Genomic DNA, 26,383 nt, shown 5'->3' on the forward strand with positions numbered 1-26,383 from the left:
GGTCCAGGTGAACCTCATGGGGTACAGCAAGGACAAGTACAAGGTCCTCCACTTGAGTCACAGTAATCCCTGATATCATTACAGTTTGGATGCCAGTTTGATTGGTGGCAGCCCTATAGAGAAGGACTTGGGGTTACTGGTGGATGAAAAACTAGGCATGAGCCATCAGTGTGTACTTGCAGCCCAGAAAGCCAACCGTTGTCCTGGGCTACATAAACAGAAGTGTTGCTGGCAAGTCAAGGGAGGTGATTCTCCCCCTCTGCTTCACCTTCATGAGACCCCACCTGAAGTACAGTGTCCAACTCTGGGGTCCTCAGCATAAGAAACACATTGACTTATTACAACAAGTCCAGAGGAGTGTCACAAAAACTATGCAAGGGCTGGAGCACCTCACCTATGAAGAGAGCTGAGAGAGCTAGGTTGTCTAGATTATGAAGAGAAGGGTCTGCGGAGATCTTATCACAGCCTTTCAATACTCAGAGGGAGCTTACATGAAAGGTGGTGAAAAACCTTTTACCAAGGCCTGTAGTGATAGGTCAAGGGGTTTCAAACTGAAAGAGGCTATATTTAGATTAGTGATCAGAAAGATATTTTTTTATGACAAGGCTAGGCACAAGTGGCTAGGCACTGGAACATATTCCCAAAAGACATTGTGGATACCCCACGCTTATGAGGTTTAAAGCCAGGTTGAATGGGCAACCTGATCTAGTATAAGGTGTTCCCACTCCTGGCAAGGGGGTTGGACTAGATGATCTCTAAATATCCTTTTCAGCCCCCAAAATTCTATGATTCTATGAATCTATGATGCTACATTTCTATTATTCTATTATTCTACAGTAGAAGCTTAGAGATGTATGCATGGAAGTATTTTAGCTTCATTTTCAAGCCTGACTCTTGATGGTGTAAATGGAAATTTTACAGACATTGAATCTTATATATCAAGCTTCTGTATGAAAACAAATCTCAAAAATGGGAATGCTTTTTTTTGTTGCCCCACCCACGGCATTGCAATTGTTAACTGGGTTAGAGTACAGTTGCCCTGCAGGATTTATTTATGCCAATGATGTGGCCAGTCTGGAGATGTAATTTACCTCACGGTTCTTTACTTCGTAGAGGTTTGAGGTTTTTATGAAGGTCAAGTTCACACTAACTGTATCTCAAGAGTACCTGTTGGACTCGATGATCCTTATGGGTCCCTTCCAACTCAGCATATTCTATGATTCTATGATTTTGTTTATAAAATAATATCTCATGCAGGCCCAGCATGCCCTTAGTCTATCCCAGGTGCATACCACACCATACCTGGCCTCCCAGTTCTTCAGCAGTACCTCTGCTTTACATAGTGCAGCTCCCTTTTGCTGTTTTCAGTTTGTTCTTTTGGCACCATGGCTCACAAGGACTTGGGGTGTGAGGAGGCACCAGACACAGCTTGCCTGTCTGTCCTTCTTGCACTGACAGGACAAAGCAGCAATTCAGAAGCCAGATCTGTTTCCAAAGGCACTTTTTCCTGTGTTTAGTGAGGCAGCTTTTCAGGTAGTCAGGAAATGTGCATGAAATGAGTGGAGAGACAGTGGGTGGATCTGCCTTCCTATGTATGGCTGGTAAAGATATGCTGCCCTGAGTCCCTGAATTCTGACCACACCTTTGCCCGCTGAAGCCACTATTTCTCCAGTTAGGAACAGCAGCTACCTACACAGTGAGCCCAACTACCTTGAAGAGTGCCAAAGTTGTAATTAGCAAATGCTCGCAAAGATGATTTTAAAAGCCGCGGACTAAAAAACATGGTCTGGTTAACAACAGCTAAATGAAGTTTATTTGATTGTTTTCTTCCGTTTCTCATTTTTTCTTTTCTCTTTCTTTCTTTCTTTCTTTCTTTCTTCTTTCTTTCTTTCTTTCTTCTTTCTTTCTTTCTTTCTCTTCCTTCCTTCCTTCCTTACTTCCTTCTTCTTCTTTCTCTCATTTTTTCTTTCCCTCTCTTTCCCTCTCTTTCCTTTTCTTTTCTTTTCTTCTTTTCTTTTCTCTTTTCTTTCTTCTTTCTTTTCTTTTCTTTTCTTTTCTTTTCTTTTCTTTTCTTTCTTTTCTTTTCTTTTCTTTTTTCTTTTCTTTTCTTTCTTTTCTTTTCCTTTTCCCTTTCCTTTCCCTTTTCCCTTTCCCTTTCCCTTTCCCTTTTCCCTTGTCCCTTTTCCCTTTCCCTTTCCCTTTCCCCTTTCCCTTTCCCTTTTCCCTTTCCCTTTTCCCTTTCCCTTTCCCTTTCCCTTTCCCTTTCCCTTTCCCTTCCCTTCCCTTCCCTTCCCTTCCTTCCCTTCCCTTCCTTCCCTTCCCTTCCCTTCCCTTCCCTTCCCTCTCCCCTTCCCTTTCCTCCCCCTCCCCTTTCCCCTCTCCCCTTTCCCCTTTCCCCTTTCCCCTTTCCCCTTCCCCTTCCCCTTCCCCTTCCCCTTCCCCTTCCCCTTCCCTTCCCCTTCCCCTTCCCCTTCCCCTTCCCCAACCCTTCCCCGTCCCCAACCCTTCCCCAACCCTTCCCCAACCCTTCCCCAACCCTTCCCCTTCCCCTTCCCCAACCCTTCCCAATATGCCAATTATGCCTTCCCAATGCTAATTATGGACCCATGTTTTTCCCAAGATCATTTACCTTTGCATCAGCACTTATCATCGGGTCACAGGCAACCTGACTCCAGAAATAGCGTGTCAATGCAAAATGACTCTTGTCCTCCATGTATGGCAGCAAATCACAAATTTTCCTTACCCACCCATTAATATTCCACTCTGATTCCAAGAAGTCTCTGCTTCTCCTTTCTGGATTGCTTGGTGGTAAGGGCAGGCCAGCCCCATGCAATGTGTGGGACTTCCCTTCATTTCCCACATGTGCAGCTTGAAGCAGATAACTGGACTGAGATGTCATAATTCAAGGAAACTGTAATGTTACCTCTCATCAGCTGAGTGTTTAGGAACAAATTTTCAAAACATGATTACTTACTTACAGGTAAGAGAGAAGCCCTAACATTTTCAATGGCTTCATGATTCTTTCACAGTTGGGCCAGGAAATTTGTTTTGGATGGTGATTTTAATATTGTCCAAGGGGAAGAGGGATTTTATGCATCAAAATATAGTCCCAAAGTCATTGTGGTATTTGCTAGTCAGTCAGCAGGTTGAAAAAGATACCCACGCAGCTAGAAATGCATCTGCATATTTAACTGATCCACATTTGCAAAAGACTGACTTCAGAATCAAGCTTTTTGTTTGTTTGTTTGCCTGTTTTATCATTTAAAAAAAAAAAAAAAAAAAGCCAAGACTAAACCAAGCCTCCAAGTGAGCAGTCTGATGTTCCCCGTGCATCATGCCCAGGATCTTCTTGATTGCTAACCAGTATGGCCCTTTTTGTGCTTTGCTGTTTTGTGATCTTTGCCATTCACAAGGTGAATGAGCTGAACCTTGCTCATCACGAGCTGAACCTTGCAGAAATATTATTTCGGCTAACATCAAAAGGAAAATATTTCCATAACATCAGCAACATGAAAAGGAATTGGCTAGAGTTCAGAGAAACTGTAGTACAGAAGTTCTTTTGCTTCTCTTCAAAGTGTAGGAAAAAAAAAGTTTTTATCTGGAAAGAAAGAATCTCATCTATTTATCAGGAGCATGCTGGGGGAAGGGAGAGTGGAGAGGGGTTGTTTCCCTTCTTTGGTGCCTAGATATCACTGGCATTGATGCAACTTTCACAGTTTCACACATAAAGATGCTGTCTCTCAAGAGAAGCCTTACAATGACGTAGGAGTCAACACAGGGTGTCATGTTTTCCTTCAATATATTTAGCTGCTGCCTAGTGAAGTACATCCATATTTGGTTATATATAACACTGGGGACTCCTTGGGTCCAAACCTCAGCACACTTAGAGAAGGAGAACCTCCTAATCCTGAATGCAGGTGCTGCAAGCACATTGACAGCTGCAGGCAGTGCAAAAGGCTTCCCTCCTACTCTCTCTTCTGCACCTCTCCTCCAAAAATTCCAGTTCCCTTCCCCAGCACCTTCACAGCTCCTTGAAGTACTTTGTGGAAACATGGCAGTGCAGAGCTAGCCAGGAATTCAAGAGATGCATAAATCTCCCTGTATTGAGAGGGAGTCAAGTCTTCTTTTTTACCATTTCTGATACTGTAGGATGTGCCCTTAGCAGTGATGCACCACAGCCCAGTGCTGCCAGGATGGCTATTACGTACTTTAAGCCGCTCTGCTGCTTTCCCTGCAGATAACAGACCGTCATCTTTTGTAAACTTCCAGGCCAGCACACTTTATCTTTGTGACTTGTTTCTTCTCTGTCCACCCAGGATTCTCTTAGTATCTACATTCCAACTCATTAATTGCTGCAGGAGTCAGACTGCTAGGACACCGTGGTATTATTATATTTGGAGTTTTCCTCCACACAGTGCTAGACTGGGAGACTTCTTTAATGCTGTAATGTGCCCACAGTTATTCTGATGTGAAGTCTTATCTTAAAAAAAAGTTCTTGTAGCTCTTTTTATGTATAGCTCTATTTATGTGTAGCTCCATATCATTCCTCATCACAAAAGTTTAATATGGTTTTATGTTAAAATTTCAGTACTAGGAAGCGCTCTAAAATACTGCAGCAGTTACTAGGTTGTTTTCTCGGCTGTATGTGTTATGTTGCCTAGGATTTTATCCCCTAGTGTGTCCTCTTTTTCTCATTTACTTCTACCAATCTGTTCCCATTTAATTTACAATAAGAGCAGTCTGTCTTAATATTGTCCTCATAGTCTGTCTTAATATTGACCTCATCGATGTGTATAAATATCTGAGGGGAGGCTGTCGAGAGGATGGAGCTGACCTCTTTTCAGTTGTGCCCAGTGACTCGACGAGAGGCAACGGGCACAAACTGAAGCACAGGAGGTTCCAGTTCAATAAGAGGGGACACTTCTTTACAGGGAGGGTGACAGAGCACTACAACAGGTTGTGCAGAGGATGTGCAGTCTCCTTTTCTGGAGATATTCAAAACCCACCTGGATACCATCCTGTGCAATGTGTTCTAGGTGATTCTGCTTGGGAGGGAGGTTGGACTAGGCGATCCTCAGAGGTCCCTTCCAACCCCGCCCATTCTATGATTCTGTGACTGTCTCGTCTGTCTAATAGAGAAAGTAAGGAACAGCAATGTCATCTTATCCAAAGACATAATTTATTCTGTTTTAGAACTAGTTGTTAAAAATGTCACTCCAAAAAAATAATCTGTTTAATAGATCCTGCCTGCTATATTTGACTTTGCTTGTTAACAAAAGGCCACTCTTTAGAGTGCGTGGTCTTCATCAGCCTCATTCTGAAAAAGCAGCACCTCAGTCCTTGCATAAATTCCTTCATGAGGACTCAGAGCCACACAGATGGCCTTTGGGCTTGGCTCTAAATCCAGGTTGCCAAAGTGAGAATGGACCAGCACAGACAGCCTGTATACTGCACCCATTTGGAGAGAGGTCCTCAATGCAGAAACATTTTTGCTGTGCGAGGACAGATAAGGTACTCCTGCCTCTCTCCTAATCCTCTTCTGTTGCCAGTGTGGAAAGTGAATTAGTGTTAATCCCAACTCAGTAATATAAAAGAATACAGTGGAGAAACACTGGGGATGGGATTAAGAAAGCTCTATTGGTGTCCAAGTATAAAAATGAAATAAAATGATTCATTTGAAAATGCTCCAAACTTATGTAACTTATGTATTGAATTATAACAAACAAAACCACTGCTTCTGCTGTGTATGCAAAGGAACATGTAGTGTTTATTCTCTAGACACTGAGATGGTTGCAACGATTATTTATAAAAGGCTTCCTTATATAATGACAATCCCTGTGACAGAGGGTTCACATTTTGTGCATCCCTCAGGCCACTTTGCTGCCACGTGATATCCTCACTCTTCCTCTTCTATCTTCTTGCCATGAAACTCCCGGCTCTTTGCTCGGAGCTTGTTGACCTGCGACTCTGCAATGTCGGCCCGCTCCTCGGCTTCTTCCAGCTCGTGCTGGATCTTGCGGAATTTGGAGAGGTTGACATTGGACAGCTCCTCCTGTGTGGGGAGAGGGAGTTGGTGGTGAGGAGCCTGGGGCAGGGGCTTCACTCCTCATGCGCCTGGGCCTTGAGGGGCTGTGGTGATTGCCCGCAGAAAGCATAGACCTCCTGTCTCCTACCTACCACTGCTGACCCAGAACCCTCTCAAAGAGCTCCTCATCCTCCCTTATTCAGGACCTCACTGTGACAAACTGCACCAGTACACTGTTGCTTTTGAGGAGCTGTTTCATCACTTGATCTTTGCATCTGTGTACTTGCTCATTTATGCTTAGGTATCAGGGTGGTTTATCTAGATGACAAAGATCCCGAAACCCTCAATCACTGACCAATGGTATTTTCAAAATTATTAATGTCCTGAGCACTTGTGTGACACCCACAGAAAGTAACTCTTGCCCATTTTCCAAGCAGTACTTACAGCCTCCTCAGCTTGCCTCTTGTAGGATTTCACCTTCATCTGCAGCTTGTCCACCAGATCCTGAAGCCTGAGAATGTTCTTCCGGTCTTCCTCAGACTAGAGTGGTTGGTAAGCAGGAAAGAGAGAGAGTTGGTTTTGCCAACACATGAAGTTAATTTCCGTTGGGGGCGATGTGCTGTGTGGAGGCTGTGGCAGCATAAAGAGCCTTCTACCTTACCTGGTAGGTCAGCTCCTTCACCCTCCTCTCGTACTTGCGCACACCCTTCACAGCTTCAGCGCTGCGCTTCTGCTCAGCATCAACCTCCCCTTCCAGCTCCCGCACCTGCAATGAGAAGCCCATCTTTGGAGCTTCTCCGGTACATCTCCTAGGGACATGCTCACTTGTGCACAAATACCAGCCCCACGCACCCTGGCCTCCAGCTTCTGGATTTGCTTCTTGCCTCCCTTCAGGGCCAGCTGCTCAGCCTCATCCAGACGAAGCTGCAGGTCCTTCACTGTCTGGTCCAGGTTCTTCTTCATTCTTTCCAGGTGAGCACTGGTGTCCTGCTCCTTCTTCAGCTCTTCTGCCATCATGGATGCCTAGAAAAGCAAAACAATCAAAGGCATTTTTTGACTGGAGACGTTTTGGGGGAGAATGCACCCACCATCAGCAGTGAAAGGAGCCCCCAGCTCACATCTGTGATGGCCTTCTTGGCCTTCTCTTCAGCATTGCGGGCTTCCTGGATGGCATCCTCCATCTCACTCTGAATTTGGGTGATGTCTGTTTCCAGCTTCTTCTTGGTGTTGATCAGGCTCGTGTTCTGTCAAAGAAGGAAAATGTTTTCTCCAGTTCATTGCAAAACAGAACACTTAGTTTAAGAACTATACTATTTAAATTTTAAGTTATAATCTCTGTAGCTAATATTAGCACCTTCCTTCAAATGTTATCAGGTCATATACAGCTAGACAACAGAGAGAAGCACTCCTGAATTCTAAGGCAATCCTACTCGCTTAGCTATAATCCCATTCTTTGTATAAGGGTAATAACTGTGATTTAGGCTAAGATATAATCCCTTAATAGAAGGGTTTACGATTTAAGAACTTACCCATGAAAAATCAGGAAAGAAAAACAAATGATGGATCATAAGATTTTGAAATGGGACAGTCTTAATGAGACAGTGAAAATGATGATCAAGGCACCTCTTGTTATGAGAAAAAAGAATTCCAATTCTTTTTCCTACAGAATATCTACTTAACACTAAAGAACAGCTTAGGACAACTAATGTATCTCTTTACGCAGTATTTACACAGTATTTTCCATCAATGCCTATTTATGGTATTTTCATCCAAGAATCTAACCTGAGTGTGGAGGAGCTGAACTCTCTCACTTGCATCCATCAATTCCTGCTCAGCCACTTTCCTTGACCGCTCCGTCTGCTCCAGGGCTGCCCGCAGCTCCTCAATCTCAGCCTGCAAGAGGTTTGCTCTGCGCTCCACCATGGCCACCTGCTCCTTCAGGTCCTCCTGTGTTCTGAGAGCATCATCCAAGTGTATCTGGGTATCCTGTATGAGAGAAAAGAAAAATAAGGTGGCACAGCACTGTTGGACAATGGCAATTACCGCCATTCTATAATAATTTAGATATATAACTATTATGTCAACATAATCTCATATGAAGTAAGGTTGAGAGTTGGGGCTGTTCAACCTAAAGAAGAGAAGGCTTTAGGGAGACTTTATAGAAGCTTTTCAATACTTAAAGGAGGCTTATAAAAAAGATGGACAGAACTTTTGCTTAGTCAGATAATGACAGAACAAAGCGGAATGTTTTTAAACTAAAAGAGGGGAGATTTAGATTAGATGTTAGGAAGAAATTCTTCACTCAGAGAGTGGTGAGGTATTGGAATAGGTTGTCCATAGAAGTTGTGGATGCCCCATCCCTGGGGGTGTTCAAGACAAGGTTGGATGAGGCCCTGGGAGACATGATCTAGTGGGTGGCATACCTGACTATGGCAGGGAGGTTGGAACTAGTTGATCTTTAAGGTTCCTTCCAACCCATTCTATGATTCCATAATAATGTCACGCAAGATAGCTGCATTCACATAATTAACTTTACATACTTTGAGAACTCCTTGTGTCTTTGCTGTGACTTGACTATCAGCTGGGCTAGTAGCGTGCTGGAGCTTGCCACCACAATGTCTCATAACCACTGTCATACCACCCCCAGGCTTGTCTGTCAAGCCTGGTTTTGTCCCTTTACCCCTTCAAATCTAGTTTAAAGCCCTATCAATGAGCCCTGCTAAATCCTGACCAAAGGTCCTTTTCCAAAAGCTTGGAGCCCAGGTATTGATTTGCTGGCTGTTCCTGTTCTTTGCCTCATTATTCCCTGCCTCTGGAGGGATAGAGGAAAATACCACCTGTGCTCCTGATCTTTAACCTCCTTAACAAGTTTTCCTAAGACCCTGAAGTCTCTTTTGATTTCCTTCAGACTTCTTCTTGGAGCTTCATCACTGCCTACCTACCTATTTTCACATAGGTGTAGAACTAATACTGTACCAGATATTTTTTAGCAATGTCAGAAAGAGGTGAGCACGTTTGGTTTTGCCATACCTTGAGCACTCCCTGTGTGTTTCTCAGGTTCTTTTGTGCCTCTGCAGCCTGGCGGTTGGCATGGCTCAGCTGGATCTCCATTTCATTCAGGTCTCCCTCCATCTTCTTCTTCAGCCGTAGGGCTTCATTCCTGCTCCTGATCTCAGCATCCAGGGTGCTTTGCATGGACTCCACAATTCTGAGGTGATTTCTCTTCAGCTGGTCGATTTCCTCATCTTTCTCTGCTATCTTCCTGTCAATCTCAGACTTGACCTGGTTGAGCTCCAGCTGGAGGCGCAGGATTTTCCCCTCTTCATGTTCTAGAGAGGCCTGAATAACAAAGAAACAGGATTTTAAAATCCTTTTAAAATGCTTCTTCCTACAGTTATCTTCCAAATTATGTCTTATAAAAGAAAAGGAAAGGGACTACTTTACTGTGGATGATGTACATACTGAGGCTAGACCTCCAGACCCAGTAGAAACAAAGAAATGACATTTGTTTGAAAGTCCCAAGCTTTTATCATTCACGCTGTTCCAAAGTACTCCACTCTGGAAATTAATGTTTATGGGCATGTACCTCAGCTTCCTCCAAGGCAGCCTGGATTTCAGATTTCTCCTGCTCAATCTGCTTCTTGACTTTCTCCAGCTCGTGGACCGCCTTTCCTCCCTCTGCAATCTGCTCCGTGAGGTCAGAAATCTCCTCTGTAAGGAAGGGTGAAAAAAGGCATGGTCAGACATAGGGCATAAAGGAAGGAAAAGACCATACCAGCGACACCAACATGACAGGTACCCTTGCAGACTTGTGGGCAAGAACCTTTGTGGAGTGGAGGACAGGCTGGCTTGTGGGAAAGCCCGGCCAGCAGCAGAAAGCCAGGGACTTACGTTGCAAGTTCTTGTTCTCACGCTTCAGCGTTTCCAGGTGGTCCAGGGACTCCTCATAGGCATTCTTCATCTTAAACAGTTCCGTGCTGAGAGAGCGAGACTCCTTCTGGGAAGCTTCCAGCTCAGCCTGTGTTTCCTCGTACTTCTGCTTCCACTCTGCCAGGATCTGAGGAGCAACAGGGTGTGAGTATGGATGTGGCAATTGTGAGGGCATGCTCTACCCAGGAAGCACAGGGCCAGGGGCCAGAATACCTTGTCAAAGTTCTTCTGCTTCTTGTCCAGAGCTGCGCAGGCAGCATTTGATCGCTCCACGTCAATCATCAGGTCTTCCACCTCGTTCTGCAGCCTCTGCTTTGTCTTTTCCAGGGAAGCACATTTGGCGTTGACGGCTTCAACGTGTTCCTCTGCATCCTGCAGGCGCTGTGCCAGCTTCTTCCTGGAAAGGGGAAAGCACAGCTGATGGCTTCAGAGCAAAAGGTCTATGGCTGATGGGCTTTTTACAAGAGCACATTTTCCCTCTTCACAGTATATGGATGCACAGCACAGACATTGGAAGCAATCTCCAAATCATCCATTGTCTTCCCAATTCTGTTTCCCATGCTTCAACAGTTGTGCCCTTTGTGCCTACAATCGTCAAGGTGTTTGTACCATACTCTGGGCCAGGGAAATATTTTGCTTTACATCTGTCAAATATTTCTTTCATAGGGTATAGTTTACCTCAGCCCATTGCACTGCTCTAAAGCACAGCCTTCTTTTTTTATGACAAAATCGCATTTGTCTGTTCATATTTACCGCATTAGACTTTTCTTTTTAATCTTTCCCAGCTTGCCCACATACTTGGCCTCCTCCAGCTCCTCCGTGCGCTGAATAGCGTCCGTCTCATATTTGGTTCTCCACTGGGCCACTTCACTGTTGGCTTTGGACAAGGCACGCTGCAGCTCTCCCTTGGCTTCCTGCTCTTCCTCATATTGTTCCCGGAGCAAGTCACAGTCGTGGCGAGCAGACTGCAAGGCGTGGGCCAAGGCATTCTTGGCCTGGAGGAAAAATAGTAGTGGGAAAAGGAATAGTAATATCCTGGAGAATCTCTTAGAATGAATGAATTTAACACTTCAAATGCAACCACTGGAAAGGTCGAGATATTTGCAGTGAAGGCTGGAGGACAAAATCCGTTAATCGTATTCACAGAAACATGGAATCATTTAGGTTGGAAAAGACCTCTAAGATCATCCATTCCAACCTTTAACCTAGCACTGCTGAGTCCACCAAGGAACCATGTCACTAAGCTCCACATCTACATGCTTCTTGAAGACCTCCAGGGATGGTGACTCAATTGCTTCCCTGGGCAGCCTGTTCCAATGCTTCACAAACTTTTCAGTGAAGAAATTTCTCCTAATATCCAACTTAAACCTCCCCTGACACAACTTGAGGTCATTTGCTCTTGTCTTATCACTTGGTGCTTGGGAGAAGAGCCCCATCCCCACCTCGCTATAGCCTCCTTAGGTTCCTATAGGAGTGCGATCAGGTCTCCCCTGAGCGTCCTTTTCTCCAGGCTAAACAACCCCAGTTCCCTCAGCTGCTCCTCATAAAACTTGTTCTCTAGATCCTTCACCAGCTTTGTTGCCCTTCTTTGCATGTGCTCCAGCACCTCAGTGTCTTTCTTACAGTGAGGGGCCCAAAACTGAAGACAGTATTCGAGGTGTGGACTCATCAAAGCCAAGTTCAGAGGGTCAATCACTTCCCTTGTCCTGCTGGCCACTGTATTTCTGATACAAGCCAAGATGCTCTTGGCCTTCTTGGCCACCTGAGCACACTGCTGGCTCATATTCAGCCGGCTATCAACCAATACTGCAAGGTCCCTTTCCGCCAGGCAGCTTTCCAGCCACTCTCCCCTCAGCCCATAGTATCGCATGGCGTTGTTGTGCCCCAAGTGCAGGTTCAGTAGGGCCCTGTTCCTAGTTGGCTTGCTCACCAGCTGTGTCAGGAAGTTATCTTCTACCACTCTAGAATCCTCCTAATCTGTTTCCTCCCTGCCGTGTGTATGTCCAGCAGATATCTGGTAAATTGAAGTTGCCCATGAGAACAAGAGCTAGCAATCGTAATACTTCTCCCAGCTGCTTGCAGACTACTCCCTTTTCCCATTGTAGTCCCTTTCCCCCATAACGTCAATGTGTGAGTTAAGTACGTTTTCATTGGCCAACTTGAAGAAAAGACATCACCTTTATCTCTTCCTCTAAGTGCCTTTTGAGTTCCTCAATCTGCTGAGTGAATGCCTGCTTGCTTCGAGACAGCTGAGAAAATCTGAGAATCTTTCTCCTCCACCTGGCGTGAATATCACCTAGGGAAGCATACAGAAATGAAAAGTTTAATTGTCACTTGTGACCAAAACCAAACCTTTTTTAGTATGCTCTCCCATTCCACAATAGGATGAGCTTTCTCACCTGATTCTGTCTGCAGACGAGCTCTTTGAGCACTGAGGTCATTGATCATGCGCTGATGCTCCTCCTCCTTTGTCTTTATCTCACTCAGCTGGTCTTCTAGAGTACGACAAATTTTCTCCAGGTTTGCCTGTGGAGATGACGAGGTATGAAGAAGATAAATATGTAGACTCCTCCTCATTCTGAAACAACAGGATTCCCAACAGAAAATTGTAGCCAAAAGTGCAAGCTATATCATGCTCATTGGTGCCCTGAGATTAGAAATACAGTCCCTATACGGAGAATATATTGTAACCTGGCCATATTTTGAAAAAGATATAATTACACAATATTTATTTTCCAGATGTCTACAATATGTTCTGTACCTTGGCTTTGGAGACAGACTCCATGTTACTGGCCAAGTCATCTATCTCCATCTTCAGCTCACTTTCTCCTTCTCTCCCTTCGCTTGACTCGTTGCAGGTTGTCGATCTGCTCCCCAAGCTCAGCTGTGCTGTCTGCATGCTTCTTCCGCAGGGCGGCAGCTGTGGCTTCGTGCTGCAGCGTGGCCTCTTCAAGGTCACGGCGCATCTTCTGAAATTCTGCCTCACGCTTCTTGTTCATCTCAATCTGAGCTGCTGTAGCCCTCCTGCTTCTTCCAGGCGCTCGCTGATCTCCTCCAGCTCCCTGGAGAGGTCAGCACGGTGCTTCTCTGCTTTTGCCCGAGAGGTTCGCTCTGCCTCAATTTCCTCCTCCAGTTCCTCGATACGGGCCTGGGGAAAATGCGAGACCCTTCACACCCATGCCCTCCTTGTACTGATGTCCTTCTGAAGGGCAGAAGGCAAGGACCAGAGACTTGCCTGCAGCTCCTTGATCTTCTTCTGCAATTGCATGCCCAGGGCTTGCTCATCCTCAATTTTGCTCTGGATCTGTGCTGATTTCAAAGTCTTTCCTTTTGCACAAAGCATACAGTGTTAACACCTGAATAAAAGTACCTAATAAATGCACTGACCTGCAATCAGGTGTCTCACAACCACACTTACTTTTTTAGTTTCCTCAATCCAGCTGCTGCTTATCATTTTCCAAATCCATTATGGTATCTTGGGACAGCTTCAGGTCTCCTCAAGTTTCCTCTTAGCCCTTCAAGGTCCTGCGCAGTTTCTTCTCTTGCTCCAGGGACCCTTCCAGCTAAACACAACCAACACCATAATGCCAGGCAGGTAAACTCCATACCTTTCCTGTCTTGCTGGAGGCACGTGTGCTTACATCATCCACTTGCTGCTCAGCTGGTTTTAGCTTTGGTCATGTATTGACTTTGTCCTCTTCGGCCTGCAGGTCGTCCAGTGTCTGCTGGTGGGCCTCTTGGAGGGCTTTCTTCTCTTTTGTCAGCTTGGCAATGGTCTCATCCAGATGCCATCTCCTCTGTGAGATTTTTCACCTTTGATGAGAAGGGAGCAAGTGTAATTAAAGCAAATAGGTACAAGACTCCCATAATAGCACAGTGTGAGTGACGTCTTCTGCCTCATACCTTGTTTTCGGTGGCATGTTTTTCCTTCTCAACCTTGGCCAATGTTAACTCCAGGTCATCAATGTCTTTCTTCAGCTCTGAACATTCATCCTCCAGTTTTCTCTTCTTGGCTGTCAGCTCAGCATTAATTTCTTCCTCATCCTCGGCCCTTTCTGTCACCTCCTTAATTTTGGCTTCCAGCTGGATTTTAGTTTTGATGAGCTGATCACATCTTTCCTCAGCATCAGCTAAAGCATCAGCTTCCTGGTGCGAAAACACAATTGTGTTTGTACATTTCTTCTTTTAATGCAGAAGAAAGGTTATGTAATATTCAAGGAATAGATTAGCAAGACTCTTAGGATTACTTTTTGGGAAATGGATATTGTGCATTTACAATATAAATTAGAAATTTTCAATTACTTTATTTTTTTCAGACCTTTTGCAACACCAGATATGGTGTTTTACTTTCTGTATTTCATGTATGTCAGTAGGTTATCAGGTTTAATTTACATTGCCTATTTGAAAGTGATTGTAATATATCAGTCACCATAAGTTTCCAATTATTATGACTGTCAATTTCAAATTTCTGTGGATGTACTGAGAAATGTAAATACTTTCACTTTGTTTATCCATCATTGAGAAAATATTTGCAATTTTCTGGTAAATTTTCTAATGTGCACTAAGCAGCCTTCTCTGTAAACACTGAGAATGTGTTTGAGATTAACATCAGTAAATGACTGATTGCATAAGAGTTAGTTATCTGAACTCCAAGAGGTTGATACACAGCTGTTAAAGTCAGTGGACACTAAACATCATACATCTTTCCCTGAATAGACATTCAACTCAAGGATGTTGTCTAAATGATGCCTAAGATTTTGAGACCGGATGGCATTGGAGACAAATACATAATGCTTTCAGTTGTGTCATGGGATGTATTGGTCATCTATGTCTTCTCGGATCAGTAGCTACAGGAACCCAGGAGATATGCCATACTAAATGGCAGCAAGCTCTTCGTATGGATAACTGAATTAAGGCATAATAGTTGGTCAATGGAATGATTGCCCCTACTCTACTAGGTACATAGCAAAGACAATAATGATGCTTTATGCCGTGAACTTACATGGAGATGTGTACTTGTAGGCATAAAGAATAAGATTTGAAATTAATTGTCAAGCTGGACCTCTGCTTTTTAACAGTAACACTGAATGTGGAAATAATGTGGCCTGAATTTTACCTTCAGTTATATGTTTATTCAGCTTGTAATATTTACTAAGGTAGTTTAGAGTGCAGTGTGAGTATTATGTACTCTGAAGGAAGGGTTAGGTCAAATTTAATAATTTCTCTGTATAAATAAATTAATTAATGTTGCTCACAGCCTGCACTTGGAGCTGCAGATCATTTTTCTCCTGCACCAGTTTCACCATTTTCTCCTCCATCTCCTTTCTCTTTGCCTCAGACTTTGCAAGCTCTTCCTTCGTTTTCTCAAACTCTTCCTTCATGTTGGCCATCTCCTTCTCAGATTCTGCACTCTTCAGCAAGGGCTTGATCTTGAAGAACAGCTTCATCCAGGGCCAGTGCTTGACATTCATGAATGCACGAACGTTGTACTGGATGCAGAAGATGGACTCCCTGAAGCATAATTAAATTATACATTGATTATTTTCAGTGTGATGAATGGTGACGCTTCCCCCCACAGGACAGTGACTTGAACTGAAGATGAGCAATATCTACCTCCTCTCCACCATTCTCTGGTACTCCACTCTCATCAGGAAGCCTCTGCACCTGGCCTGTGTGCGAGTGATGAGCTGTGCCAGCTTCTCATCCCTCATCTCCTCCAGGAGCCCCAGCAGCCCAGCTTTGAAGAACACCTTGAGAAAGGGAATGTTGCAACGCATCACTGCCAGGTAGAACAAAGCACAGGCATATAGCGATTGAGTCAGGAAGAGTTTGTACCTTGGTGTGACCAAATTTATACTGGGTGTGATCCACATCAATTGACCCCAGAAGCTTCTCAGAAGCCTTTTTGCTATCAATGAACTGTCCCTCTGGGATGGCACTGGCATTAAGCACCTTGTACCTGTGAAAAGCGAAACAGGAAGATAAAGCTGATCTTCCCAAATTTTGACATTACTTAAAATCATGCTAAAAGGTAAAGTATTCTTACCTCTGTTTAAAGTCTGCATAGAGGACTCTGCTGGGGAATCCTTTTCTGCAAATCCTAATCCCTTCCAGCACACCATTACAGCGCAGCTGGTGTAGTACCAGTTCATGTTCCATAGCACCTAAGCATTTATTGCACAAATCAGTTTTCAGTACAGAATGGATGTGTCAGATGAAAATCTCTTTCTGCTGGACCATCTTACCAGGTGTTTTAGTTTCATTTGGGATGATGCAACGAACAAAATGAGGGTGAGTACTCCGTAGGTTGGTCATCAGTTTGTTTAGGTTTCTCCTGTGGGTTAATGTGCAGAAGTTTAGATTAAAACTTTTTACTTTTGCACACTCTGTATCTAGCCATCATGAATCTGATATAATGAATCTTAGGAGTTGGCAAGTAAGCAAGTTTAAAATCCAGAATTTAGATTTAATCAATCCTTCTGCATACATAGTTATTCTTATTAAAAGAAAGTTTAAAATTCTGCACCTTAATCTGGAAGAAATGAAAGGCTACTATATCAAAATTTTAACCACAAGCCTTAATTATTATTTTTATTACCTCACAATTTGTGTTAAAAAAAGTTCTTCACAAAGAACTTAAGTGGCATGTTGAAAGAAATTCAGGGGGTAAACTGAAAAGTGCTTCAAACATATAGTAAGTGTGAACAGAAAAATAAGAGGAAAAGGCAGTGGATAATTTCTACCCATTTTTATAGCTATTGTTGTTTCATCATAAAACTCAATGTTGTGAGAAGAATGGAAGTTCAGATAGTTCAGAGATGAAACTATGTTCCATGTCACTCTAGTGACATGAAATTCATACTTTACCGAAAAGAGCTGAGACAGTCTGAAAGATGATCCCTTCTTCTTGCCACCTTTCTTGCCACCACTAGCACCACCACCACTAGCCTCTTCAAAAACAAATGCATCTTTTATTATTATCTTTTGGCGGGGTTAATCTTCACGTATTATAAACGTGGAAACATCAGAATTTTAGAAAACTGACCTGCTTCTGCTCCACCATAGTGGCAAAGAGTAAGGCCCGTGTCTTCACTGATGATTTCTGGTACAACCCAATGACAGTTTCGTTCAGGGGGTCCTTGTTCTTCTCAAGCCAGCCAGTGATGTTGTAGTCCACTGTGCCAGCATAATGCACAAGGGAGAAGTGGGCCTCAACCTTGCCTTGGCAGGCTTGGGCTTCTGGAAATTGCTGGACTTGCCCAGATGCTGGTCATAGAGCTTGTTCTTGAAAGAGGTGTCAGTTGCCTTGGGGAACATGCAATCCTCTTCCAGGATGGAGAAGATGCCCATGGGCTGGAAGATATTACAATACAGAAATGAGAATGTCTATATGATCAACACCTGGTCTTAAAGACAGTATAGTATAAAGACAGGAAGCTGAGGAACAAGCGAAACACCTTGATCTGAACAGAATTTGCTTCTAAAAGTGAACTTAAATGAACTGTGGTTACACCTGCTTGAGTCTTTGGCACCAGTGATTAGGATTTTTATTTTTTATTTTTATATGTAAAAAGTCAAATTAATAAATCAGGGAGACAAACAATGACTGTGTTTAAAATGTCTTTCACAGGTATATCTATTGCATATTTACTTCACTTTTATACTTTTAACCAGCTCCCTAAATTACACAGAACTGCAAGAAATGCCTTTCTTTTTCTTGTACTACAAGGACAGACACAAACTGTATTGACCTTTATTTACTTTACTATGAACCACCAAGAAAAAATGTATTGTCCAGATAAAACCATTCAAGAACCTTAAGAAAATATAACTATTTTACATTAGGATTGCTCTATATTTTTGAAATAATGTCTTTCAATAGAGCAAGCAGAGACATCTTTCATACAAAGATATGTGAGGGATGACTTCCATAGTTATTTGTGGACTTTGTAATATCTCTAAGGTAAAATAACCAATTGTAGAGGTGAAGAGATATTCAGTGACTAAAATTGAATGTATGGAATTAAACATGAAAGAGAGCTTTTTTTTTTTTTTAAGAAACAGTTAATTTCTAAAGATGAGCTTTTGAAATGCAAGACATTTTGAATTAGAAATTTTACCTTTTCAATGAGTTCAATGCAAGCAGCCAGGTCCATCCCAAAATCAATGAATTCCCATTCAATTCCTTCCTTCTTGTACTCTTCCTGCTCCAGCACGAACATGTGGTGGTTGAAGAACTGCTGCAGTTTCTCATTGGTGAAGTTGATGCACAGCTGCTCCAGGCTGTTGAACTTCCCAGTGTAAAAAGAAAATACGCCAGTTGTCAAGATGCATGATTTTTTAGTCATTCTTAATCCTTTCTACATCTCTCCAGTTAAAACAGAATTCCATTATTAGGGTTTGTATCATAGCAGGCCCTATATGCAGCTCTCCAAAGAAATACCTATGTAATGAGAATGGAAAATTTTCCAGAGTAAATATTCCTAGTGAATCTCCTAAAATTCATAAATTGCTTCATCATTTCTTTGTTCAGCCTAAAATATGACTGTATGCCCTGGCCTTCAGTTTTAATTACTCAGTCTCTCTGATCAACGTTTATCCAGTCATTTGTTGGTCTTTTAAAATATTTACTCATCTTTAACCTATTATATATTTGTCACTGGAGTTCCAAATCCTAATTCTAAAAGAGATCCTAGTTCTAAGGAGATACAGGAGCTCCCTATATACACTTACATACACATATATGTATGCAGAATTTTTAAAAAAATCTTTAATAAGACTCTAACATAAATCTTAAAATGTTTAGTGCATATAGAATGTAACTGCTACTTCTATACAAACAACATAATTCTGTTCTTATACTAATGAGGCTTCGGAGGATTTTGCTCTGTTCTTCAAAAGAAAATAAAGGATTCCTCTCCCCCCCAAAAAAAAAAATTACAAACAATTAGTATGCTAACTCTTCCAATAATAGTGCTTGGTAATCTCACTCTCCAAAAGCAGGCCCTCAGACATGTACTCCTTACATCAAATATCTCGAAGCCAGCGATGTCCAGGACACCAATGAAGTACTGTCTGGGTTGCTTTGTATCTAGCTGTTGATTGATGCGAACAACCATCCATAAGAACATCTTCTCATAGACAGCCCTTGCCAGAGCACCCACTGAATTGTTCACCTAAAACAAGAATAATGCAGCAGGAAAAAAAAAAAAGAGAGAGAGCGCAAGATAGTAAATGACACAAGAGCAAGATAGTAAATGTCACCAGCCAGAAGTTCCCAGTTACCAACTGTTTGCTACCTGCTGCACAGTTTGACCCCTTGGTCACATATTCATTCCCAACCTTGACTCGGGGGTAACAGAGGGCTTTGAGCAGGTCAGCGAGTTCAGACCCATCAGGTAGCAGCCTTGTCAGCAACTAAGTAGCAGGAGAAGGAGACAAAAAAATCAAGTTGAACAAGACATGCAGCATTTTGAGTGATAAAATCCTTCCAGAGCACAACTGCCATATCAGATTCTGCTTACTGTGTCTCAGGGAATGTATGGCAGTCCATTAAAAGAAATTCATGCTTGTTTCAAAGGCCATTCAGAGCAGAACACCTAAATGGTATTTGTGTTTTTTGAAAATCTTCCCCAAAGTATCAAGAAACAAAGTCTTTACTAAAATTCACCCTGAAAGCTGCAGTTTATCAGTTCAATCCAGAGCCTAATTGATATCTATATCAAAAAAACAAACCAAACCAAACCAAACAAACAAACAAAAAAACCCCACCAAAGCGTTATCGAGATGACTCCCTGAGTGTAAACCAAAACATATACTTTATGCATTTAAGGTCCCTGCAGATTTCTTTGACAGTAGATGTAAGCTTGAAAGGGAATGCATCTGAAATTACAGGCAAGAATTAGAGTTGCCATTTTCTGGAGACTGCTAGTTATAGTCATCAAAAAAAGGCAGACATATTCATTCATTCAGGGTCAAAGCCTCAAAATCCAGTCCTGAAGCTGGCCATCTACGAACATTCTTTGGAAGAAGGCAGGGATCAGTCTTTTTAAACATACCTGCATTATACAACATACAAGTGATTATGTAATCAGCAGAGAAACAGAAAGTCAGTTCTTCCCCAGCCTAGTCTACCTATGTTTCACTTAGACCGATGCTCAAATAATTCCACTATGCAGTGATAACTTATGGGTTTGAATGTTCAAATAGAAGAAAGAAATTAAAGGAGAGTTCCATTTTTCCCGGGAAAAATATCTAACTAATATCTGGTTTATACACAGTGAATTTAATGCCTCGGTTTTCTTTAAAAAAGAAACTGTAAATATATTTTATGAAAATCTTCTTGTCAGTGGGTCTCTAATAAGAGCACACCAAGTGGGTTGTGCTATCCTAAAACTATGATAGTCCAGGAGAGAATTAATAGTCATAATTTAATATTTTATGTTTTTAAAATTTAATATTTAATATTTTATACTTCAAACAAAGATCAGGTAGCCATTGAAAATGAGTATGCTTTGGATGGCAGTTTCATACTAGCTCCACTTGGTAGTAGCTCCACCTAAAGACTTGGTTTTTTTTACACATTTCAACTGCTCTTCTACCATCTTTCAAAGGCAGAGTTATTGCTATTGCTTCTAGGTCAACAACAGACTTTGCTAATACCTTCTGTGCCATCTGGCTCTGCCTGCTCTTCTCTTTGTTTCTGCTTAAACTTCAGGTTGCCATAGTGCATGACAGCTCCTGTCAGCTTGTAAATGGCCACCTTTCATCAGCAGTAAAGCCCAGGATGTCAATGGCCACTCTACAACCGAAACAATGAAATAAAGCTTTGTCAGGGAGACATTACCATAGATACAACATTTTACTTATGTAAGTAATTTTACATGTTACTTATTTTACAGGTTACTCATTTTACATATTACTTACGTCTGTAGCCATCAACTCCTCCTGGTCATTAATGCTGGCAACAGTGATCTCACCTTGACTCACAAAGTGATAGTCATATGGATTAGTGGTAATTAGAAGCATGTCTGAAAGTAAGAAAAGGGGATGCACAGGCTTAGTTTAGTCAAGTGTGTAATAGTGTGAGCTGATGTTCAGCAACCTTCTCCAAGTCTTTGGTCATTCTTCCTACCAATCAGCTCTGGCTTCTTGTTGGACATGATCTGATACAATATGTGGTAGCTTCTTTCTGCTTTGAGCTGGAAGGTGACTCTGGACTTCTCCAGCAGATCTGGAAGGAAAATATAATTAGAAACAAGAAGAACAAAATAAAAAGCAAAAATAAGTAGGGAGAAGGTGTGAAGAAAAAAGCAAATGGCAGATAAACAGTGGGATGAAAAAGGATAGATGGATATGAATAGATGAGTGGGGTGGATGGATGTGAACAGTTCAGGAAGGTGTCTTACATGTTTCAATATCAGCAGAAGCTAGTTTTCCTGTGGCTCCAAAGTGAAATTCTGATGAATTTACCCTTTAAATGAATAAAAATTATCTTAAAATTTATGTCATAGAAATATATCTGAAACAGTGAGTTTTGCATTTCTTCTACTGAGCACAGATTTTCTTAAGAGACATTTTCTTAAGAATTAGGTATATTTCCACCATTAAGATAAGGTCTTCTTTTAAATTTTTGCCCACGAAAATAACAATAGGGTCACATATGTATATTTAAGTATGCTGAACCATAGAAAAGAATGAGTGGATTTCATTAGGCCATTTATATCTTATTCCAAAGTTTGCTAATTCTATCCTGCCTAGAGATAGAAACCATCTGAAAGATACTGGAAATATCCATTTAACTTGTTCAGCTGCTTAAATCTGTCTTGGTTTCAAATAAGTGGTTTTAATTGAGATTAATTCAATTTCATATGAACACAAAATATTATTCAGGTAGAAAACTTCCTTCTTTCCTCCCCCCCCTCCCTCCCTTCCTTCCTCCCTTTCTTCCTTCCTTTTGCCTGTTTGTCTGTCTTGTAGAAAATGAACAGAAAGACGAGTAAATGTAAAAAAATATTGTTTAAAATTACTGCACAGTACAGGAGAAAGAGCCCATGATCTGCTATTTTAATATGTACCCCAATACAAAGCACCTATATAACATGTATTTCATAGAATCACTTTTTTTCGAACTCTGAATAATTAACTTCAGGGTAAGTGCTAAAGTTGTGATAAGGAAATTCAGTCTCACCCTTGTAAACCCCATGGTTGAACAACAAGAAAGGACGATCGCCATAAACTCCTGTTTATTATTTTTCAGAAAATATTTGGTTAAGCAAAACTTACAAAACGCGAGGAGTTGTCATTCCTCACAGTCTTGGCATTTCCAAATGCCTCCAGCAGTGGGTTGGCACTGATGATTTGATCCTCAAGCGTTCCCTACAGGACAATAATAATTCCTAGTTATACTTTTCAAAAATGAGGAGCAGAGAAAAGCATTTATTCAAGTGATTTTAATTCATTTTTTAATTCAATTTATCACTTTGATTCAATTTACCTGCATTTTGCCAGACTGCTCCTCCTTCTTCTTCTCCCCACTAGCTGCAATTGTTGCAAAGTACTGGATGACACGCTTTGTGTTCACAGTCTTCCCTGCACCAGATTCTCCACTGTCAAAACAGAGAACCAGAGGGCATGAGGTCAGGCAGCAGGTTCCTGGGCACATGGTACCCCACAGGGACCCAAGCAGAGGGCATACATACGTGATCAAGATTGACTGATTCTCACGGTCTGTGAAAGAGGCAGAGATACAGAACATAATGAACAACAGTAAAGGATGGAATGTAGTCAGGTAACTTTAAGTGAATTAAAATTTAATATCACTTGTGTCAAGTACAAAGATTAACTGACAGGAAATTCAGATCTGATCAGGATTGCTTTTAATCCATGTAAATAATAATAAAAAAGTGGGGTAGGATAGAAAAATGTTTTCCTCTGATTCAGTTTTCCTTTCAATACTTCCTTTGCTATTTTCAACTGTGTGCTGGAAGCTTGACTTAAAAAAATAAACAAACAAACAAAAAAACAAAGGCAAAAAAAGCACCACACACTGAGTGCAGGGGTGCCTTTCATTTCAAATAGGAGAAACAATGTTGTGAAGATAGTACAACTCTCAATAGTATGGATCAGAACCATGAAAGCTTTGAAAAATCATATTTCTGAGATGGAATATCACACAATCACAGAATGCTTGAGGTTGGAAGATTCATCACCAACCAGCCTGTTCAAACATGGCCACCTAGAGCAGGTTGCCCAAGATCATGTCCAGAGAGCTCCAAGGAGGAAGACTCCACAACCTCTCCATGAAACTGTTTCCAGTGTTCAGTTACCTGAAGCAGAGAAGTGTTTCTTAACTTTCAGAGAGAACCTAATGTGTTTCAATTTGTGCCATTACCTCTTGTCTGTGCCATCTTCTCCTGTCCTGTCAGTAGGGAATACTGAAAAAAAGGCTGACTCTGTCTATTTTGCACTCTCTCTTCAGGTATTTATAGACATTGGTTAGATTCCCCCCCTTGAGCTTTCTCTTCTTTAGGCTGAAGAGTCCCAGCTCTCTCAGCCTTTTCATATATGAGAGGTGCTCCAGTCCCTTCATCACATTCATGGCCCTTCAAGGACTCTCTCCAGTATGTTTGTGTCTTTCTTGTAGTGGGGAGCCCAGAACTGCCCACAGTACTTCAGGCGTGGCCTCACCAGTGCTGAGTAGAGGGGAAAGATCACCTCCCACAACCTGCTGGTAATGCTTTGCACAGGATACCTTTAGCCTTCTTTGTGGAAAGAGAACACTGCTGGCACATGCTGAAGAGAATTCTCCCTTCAGAGAACTTCATGGAACAATCACTCTAAGAGAGCTGAAGTCACTCACCAGTCAGCATGAACTGATAGGCATTGTCAGAGATGGAGAAGATGTGTGGAGGGGCCTCCTGGCGCTTTTTGCCTCGGTAGGCCAACACCACCTCCGGGTTGTACACCGGCAGCCACTTGTAGGGGTTGACGGTGACACAGAAGAGACCCGAGTAGGTCTGCAAGGAAGGGAGACAGCACGTTGGCTTCTGCTCAGCCTGGCACAGCAGGCCTTCCAGCTACCAAAGGAAGACAGCTGCTGGTACTTACGTAGATCATCCAGGCTGCATAACGCTCTTTGAGGTTGTACAGCACAGCGGGTTCGTGGAGGTGGGTCATCATGGCCATGTCCTCGATTTTATCATACTTGGGAGGGTTCATGGAGAAGATTTGATCTTCCTTCACTGTCAGAGTCTGCCAAGGAAATGAAAGATCTGTGTATGTCAGCTTATAGCCCAGAGTGGGAATCAAATGGTGTCTTTCAGCCTTGTTTTTCACTCACCTCTCCACCTTCAGTCTTGACAGTGACCTTTCCTGCTTCTTTGCTCTGGATTGTCCCCTTCACAAAAGATTCCTTGGGATGGGCCACAAAGACGGATGACTTGGCATCAAAAGGTTTGTTCTGAGCTTCAATTCTTTCCTTTTCTGACTTTCGGAGGTAGGGAGCTGCCTCCCCAAAGGCAGCCATCTCAGCATCTGGAGAAGTCATATCTGCACTTCACTGAAAGCACGTCAGCAGAAGACTCTAATGGGGAGAAGTAATATGGCACTGATTATTTAAGTCGATTCTGTGAGATTGGGAAAGATTTTATATCCTGTACCTTGGATTCTCTTTAAGGGTAGGTCTTGTGACATTTTAATACTCTGGTATAATTTGATTTATTTATACATTTGTCATTCTTAAGTACAATATCTAAATAATCTCATCCCCAAAGTCTTGACTTGATGATACAAAATTCAAGCACTGAAATTGGAATTGCCATGACTGTATGAAACTCCCAAATAAATACTTCCTAAAAAAAATCCAGGAACAGGTGAATTCTCAAAACTTTAATAAAATAAGAGTACTTTTTTAGATGCTTTGTTAAACATGTGGATAGCTAAGTTAGCCAACTGCACTTCAAAATTCTCCAGCTACATTAGTGAAATTTATTCCCTCTGTTCAATGGTTAAAAAGTCTCTTTTCTTTTGGGTCTGGATTAACAATATGGGTACCTAAGAAACGTTTGACATTTTACAAAGATGGTTAGAATCTCTATATGCTCAGATAGTTTATTAATTCATACATTCTGAGGTAGGGTGTACAATTTTGCACTTTTTCCTCCTTTGTTCATCTTGGTCCTGTTCTATTGCTGCCACAACAATGATGTGAAGCCAGCACGCCTCACTCCCTGTTTGGTCCGTTAAGTAAAGTGAAGAATATTCCCATGGGAATTTTCTGGTCTTACATCAGTTGTCAGAAGACTCAAACACAGCCACTTGAAAACCTCACCAGCTGTGGGTACCCCACCACCTGCATACTGTAATCACCCTGGTTTTGAATATAGGGTGAAACAGTGACCATTCATGCAGCCATACAGAAATCCCACCCAAAAAGATCTTTCTCTGCCCTCTAAGAATTAATAAATCAAATTCTTACCTCTCGTGACACCAGGTTGGTGGCTTGCACCCTGGCAGCTGGTCAGTACTGCAAAACACAAATGGCAATTCCCTACTTGCTGCTGCACAGAATTCCAGAGTGAAAATGTGCAGGTGTCTTGAAAGCAGATTTAAAACTTGAGCTGAGAAATTGAGTCCACTCCTGGAAACAAGCACTAGAGGCACAAGAAATGTTGTGGCATATAAAGCTCTTCCTGCAAGCCTGCAGACCCCATACACTTACCTTGAAGCTTTCCGTGAAGACAGGGCAGACTTGCTGCAGGGACATTTTATACGATCTCATTTGCAGATGCTACAGATGCCTACTCTTTCTTCGGTCAAAAATTTTTGGCAAACCTTCTTTGGCAAAGCATTGTCTGGCAAACTGAACTAAGGGCATAATTGTCATTTGACATGACTAGATATAATTAGAATATTTTGATGTCTTACTGACTATATGAATGCATCTCCTATAAATAATTTGACAAGGGTGTTAAGGAGGGAATCTGGACTAGTCAAGGCACTTAGAGAACTTGGATGCAGGACTTATGGATTCTATTGCTGACTTTCCCACCGACTCAGTGTATGACCCAGGGAAGATTGCTTGGTATGTGTGTACTGCAGATATCCCAGCTGTACAATGGGGATGACACCATTTATCTTCCCTATTTGATGGTGTGAAGTTTGTAAGAAATGCCTAAGAGTAATACATTAAACAAAACACTGAAAGGGTAATAAGAATTACTAAATGCATTTGGTAGTCATGTCGGTAAAAACCTGAAAGTAGACAAGTAATCTGCATCCTTCAAGGTGATAGTGCTGACAGCCACAGACATGGCGAGATGATTGCCTGAAACAAAGATTTGGTCACAGTAATAGGAAGTTGGGGCATAGCTGAACTACTGTGTTGGAGTCTCAGGGAGAGATGTGAAGTCACCTCTGACATAGAAA

At 42.1% G+C, this 26,383-nt stretch overlaps 1 pseudogene; it reads right to left on the reverse strand.

Moving 5' to 3' along the window:
* Positions 1 to 5,214: 5,214 nt before the first annotated feature.
* Positions 5,215 to 25,604, reverse strand: LOC121079933 (annotated as a pseudogene).
* Between the last annotated feature and the right edge of the window lie 779 nt (positions 25,605 to 26,383).

The sequence above is a fragment of the Cygnus olor genome, chromosome 18, assembly GCF_009769625.2.
Source record: "Cygnus olor isolate bCygOlo1 chromosome 18, bCygOlo1.pri.v2, whole genome shotgun sequence".
Classification (NCBI taxonomy): Eukaryota; Metazoa; Chordata; class Aves; order Anseriformes; family Anatidae; genus Cygnus; species Cygnus olor.